At 36.2% G+C, this 5,080-nt stretch overlaps 1 long non-coding RNA gene across 1 annotated transcript; it reads left to right on the forward strand.

Annotated features, from left to right (window-relative positions):
• The first annotated feature begins 483 nt into the window (after nucleotides 1-483).
• On the forward strand, nucleotides 484-878 carry LOC139367786 (uncharacterized). The gene is made up of 3 exons (XR_011626885.1): nucleotides 484-517; nucleotides 645-712; nucleotides 805-878. It is a non-coding gene; the product is annotated as an uncharacterized lncRNA (long non-coding RNA).
• Nucleotides 879-5,080: the final 4,202 nt, after the last annotated feature.

The raw sequence follows: 5,080 nt of genomic DNA on the forward strand, positions 1-5,080 counted from the left end.
TGACAAATTGAGTCTGTTCTGAGGACAAAAGGGGAGTGCAACTCAATATTAGGACAGTGTTCCTAATGTTTTGTCCACTCTGCGTATTTATTTAAGTCTACACTGTGATAATAGTTACAAGTTTTCAAATATTACTATTGTTGATAGTCGTATCACTTCATCACTTGTAAATTATGATGCATATATTTTCACACATTTAAGTTGTCTCTTGGAATCAGCAAGGTTTCTGTCTCTTTGCGGTAGGTTATATGACATGCATGAGCAAACCTATGACAAACTGGAACTGGTGTAAAGGACTCTTTGATGATCTTTTTGGTAAGTAATTATAGTGTATAAAAAACAACAACAACATTAAGATGGCTAGAAATGAAGACCCCAGAAGACGGGGAGATGTTTCTACGTTTTGAAGTATAAGTAGTTTGAATACAATTAGTCGACCGGTTAATTAAATGTTGTCTAATTTTTTACTGTGGATTTACTCTAGCTTCATCACCAAAGAGGAAACGACAGTACAAAGGTAAGTCAATAATAAACAACTTGTCCTGTGCATGATAAGTTCACGTTTAACAGGGTTTCCCTCGCCACTGAGACCTATCTGAAACCTATCCCTTAAATATATATATATTTTTATTTTCCCCCTCAAGACTTCCTCATCTGTTCAATCCACGGTGGGATTACTGCAACAGCGAAATGCTAGAACTTGTTTTACGAGGTAATACTCTTTCTTGTGAGGAAATGTATGACATTTCCCTTGTCAAAATGTATTCATTTGTGTTTTCTTTTCTTTTCTTGGTTTGTTTTTAGGGGACGGTTATGCATTTGCAGGTTTCCAAAGCAACAGGTGACCAGTAGAAACACGACAAAAAAAAAAAATTAATAACGTATTTTGAATGAATCATCCACAAACACAAGAGTTTGATTATACCTTGAAAATCATTATTTTGTTTTATCTTTAACATTTTGAAACTATTTTTTTTTTAAATGTAAAGCACTAAGACTGTCTTTTATTACATAGACAATGAATAAACATATAAATCACAATTAAATGTTCAACTTTGGATACAAAACACACATGGGATTGTTTTTCAAATCCACAACAATGACTTCACAGTGTTTGCAACCCACTGTATTTAAAATGTCCACAGTATTTTAGTGTCCACATTATTCTACAGTGTCCACAGTATTAGTGTCCACAGTATTTGTGTCCACAGTATTTTAGTGTCCACATTATTCTACAGTGTCCACAGTATTTGTGTCCACAGTATTTTACAGTGTCTACAGTATTTTAGTGTCTACAGTATTTTAGTGTCCACAGTATTTTACAGTGTCCACATTATTAGTGTCCACAGTATTTGACCGTGTCTCGAGTATTTTAGTGTCCACAGTATTTGTGTCCACAGTATTTTAGTCCACATTATTCTAGTGTCCACAGTATTTTACAGTGTCTAGAGTATTTTAGTGCCCACAGTATTTTAGTGTCTAGAGTATTTTAGTGTCCACAGTATTTTACAGTGTCCACAGTATTAGTGTCCACAGTATTTTACAGTGTCTAGAGTATTTTAGTGTCCACAGTATTTAACAGTGTCCACATTATTAGTGTCCACAGTATTTTACCGTGTCCACAGTATTTTACCGTGTCCACAGTATTTTAGTGTCCACAGTATTTTACAGTGTCTAGAGTATTTTAGTGTCCACAGTATTTTACAGTGTCCACCGTATTAGTGTCCACAGTATTTTAGTGTCTAGAGTATTTTAGTGTCCACAGTATTTAACAGTGTCCACAGTATTTTACCGTGTCCACAGTATTTTACCGTGTCCACAGTATTTTACCGTGTCCACAGTATTTTACCGTGTCCACAGTATTAGTGTCCACAGTATTTTACCGTGTCCACAGTATTTTACCGTGTCTAGAGTATTTTACCGTGTCTAGAGTATTTTACCGTGTCGAGAGTATTTTACTGCATCTAGAGTATTTTACCGCGTCTAGAGTATTTTACCGCATCTAGAGTATTTTACCGTGTCTAGAGTATTTTACCGTGTCTAGAGTATTTTACCGTGTCTAGAGTATTTTACCGTGTCTAGAGTATTTTACCGTGTCTAGAGTATTTTACAGTGTCTAGAGTATTTTACAGTGTCTAGTGTCTAGAGTCTAGAGTATTTTACCGTGTCTAGAGTATTTTACAGTGCCTAGAGTCTAGAGTATTTTACCGTGTCTAGAGTATTTTACCGTGTCTAGAGTATTTTACCGTGTCTACAGTATTTTACCGTGTCTACAGTATTTTACAGTGTCTAGAGTATTTTACCGTGTCTAGAGTATTTTACCGTGTCTAGAGTATTTTACAGTGTCTAGAGCCTAGAGTATTTTACCGTGTCTAGAGTATTTTACAGTGTCTAGAGTCTAGAGTATTTTACCGTGTCTAGAGTATTTTACCGTGTCTACAGTATTTTACCGTGTCTACAGTATTTTACCGTGTCTACAGTATTTTAGTGTCTAGAGTATTTTACCGTGTCTAGAGTATTTTACCGTGTCTAGAGTATTTTACCGTGTCTAGAGTATTTTACCGTGTCTAGAGTATTTTACCGTGTCTACAGTATTTTACCGTGTCTAGAGTATTTTACAGTGTCTAGAGTCTAGAGTATTTTACAGTGTCTAGAGTATTTTACAGTGCCTAGAGTCTAGAGTATTTTACCGTGTCTAGAGTATTTTACCGTGTCTAGAGTATTTTACCGTGTCTACAGTATTTTACCGTGTCTACAGTATTTTACAGTGTCTAGAGTATTTTACCGTGTCTAGAGTATTTTACCGTGTCTAGAGTATTTTACCGTGTCTAGAGTATTTTACCGTGTCTAGAGTATTTTACAGTGTCTAGAGTCTAGAGTATTTTACCGTGTCTAGAGTATTTTACAGTGTCTAGAGTCTAGAGTATTTTACCGTGTCTAGAGTATTTTACCGTGTCTACAGTATTTTACCGTGTCTACAGTATTTTACCGTGTCTACAGTATTTTACCGTGTCTACAGTATTTTAGTGTCTAGAGTATTTTACCGTGTCTAGAGTATTTTACCGTGTCTAGAGTATTTTACCGTGTCTAGAGTATTTTACCGTGTCTAGAGTATTTTACCGTGTCTACAGTATTTTACCGTGTCTACAGTATTTTACAGTGTCTACAGTATTTTACAGTGTCTAGAGTATTTTACCGTGTCTAGAGTATTTTACTGTGTCTACAGTATTTTACCGTGTCTACAGTATTTTACCCTGTCTAGAGTATTTTACCGTGTCTAGAGTATTTTACCGTGTCTAGAGTATTTTACCGTGTCTAGAGTATTTTACCGTGTCTAGAGTATTTTACCGTGTCTACAGTATTTTACAGTGTCTACAGTATTTTACAGTGTCTACAGTATTTTACCGTGTCTAGAGTATTTTACCGTGTCTACAGTATTTTACCGTGTCTACAGTATTTTACCCTGTCTAGAGTATTTTACCGTGTCTAGAGTATTTTACCGTGTCTACAGTATTTTACCCTGTCTAGAGTATTTTACCGTGTCTAGAGTATTTTACCGTGTCTAGAGTATTTTACCGTGTCTAGAGTATTTTACTGTGTCTAGAGTCTAGAGTATTTTACCGTGTCTACAGTATTTTACCGTGTCTACAGTATTTTACCGTGTCTATAGTATTTTACCGTGTCTAGAGTATTTTACTGTATTCTACAGTGTTCACGGTATTCTAGTGTCCAGGGTAATTCTAGTGTCCACGGTATTCTAGTGTTCACAGTATTCTAGTGTTCACAGTATTCTAGTGTTCACGGTATTCTAGTGTTCACGGTATTCTAGTGTTCACGGTATTCTAGTGTCCACGGTCCATTCCAAACAAAGTTGATGCAACTTGTTATGAGGATGTTCTAGTAAATCAGACTACATTTGATAAGAGTTGGGCGTAATATATATGTATCCTTCTCAGTCTTTGCATAGGGTTTTCACTTTTGATTGAACCACTATGTAAAAGTGTAGTTTGGTATGGAGTTGTGAAGTGAGAAAATCCAGTTGACATTCAGCATCTTTTACTGTAGACCACCAAGTGAAATCCATAACACCAAAACAATCCAGTCCATCTTTTTACTGTAGACCACCAAGTGAAATCCATAACACCAAAAAATCCAGTCCATCTTTTTACTGTAGACCACCAAGTGAAATCCATAACACCAAAACAATCCAGTCCATCTTTTACTGTAGACCACCAAGTGAAATCCATAACACCAAAACAATCCAGTCCATCTTTTTACTGTAGACCACCAAGTGAAATCCATAACACCAAAACAATCCAGTCCATCTTTTTACTGTAGACCACCAAGTGAAATCCATAACACCAAAACAATCCAGTCCATCTTTTACTGTAGACCACCAAGTGAAATCCATAGCACCAAAATAATCCAGTCCATCTTTTACTGTAGACCACCAAGTGAAATCCATAACACCAAAAAATCCAGTCCATCTTTTTACTGTAGACCACCAAGTGAAATCCATAACACCAAAACAATCCAGTCCATCTTTTACTGTAGACCACCAAGTGAAATCCATAACACCAAAACAATCCAGTCCATCTTTTTACTGTAGACCACCAAGTGAAATCCATAACACCAAAACAATCCAGTCCATCTTTTTACTGTAGACCACCAAGTGAAATCCATAACACCAAAACAATCCAGTCCATCTTTTACTGTAGACCACCAAGTGAAATCCATAGCACCAAAATAATCCAGTCCATCTTTTACTGTAGACCACCAAGTGAAATCCATAACACCAAAAAATCCAGTCCATCTTTTTACTGTAGACCACCAAGTGAAATCCATAACACCAAAACAATCCAGTCCATCTTTTACTGTAGACCACCAAGTGAAATCCATAACACCAAAACAATCCAGTCCATCTTTTTACTGTAGACCACCAAGTGAAATCCATAGCACCAAAAGAATCCAGTCCATCTTTTACTGTAGACCACCAAGTGAAATCCATAACACAACAAGTCTGTATTTTCCAACCAGGTTACTGTAGTATGACACCATTCAAAAACAAATGAACCAAACC

The sequence above is a fragment of the Oncorhynchus clarkii genome, chromosome 16 (genome assembly GCF_045791955.1).
Source record: "Oncorhynchus clarkii lewisi isolate Uvic-CL-2024 chromosome 16, UVic_Ocla_1.0, whole genome shotgun sequence".
Taxonomy (NCBI): Eukaryota; Metazoa; Chordata; class Actinopteri; order Salmoniformes; family Salmonidae; genus Oncorhynchus; species Oncorhynchus clarkii.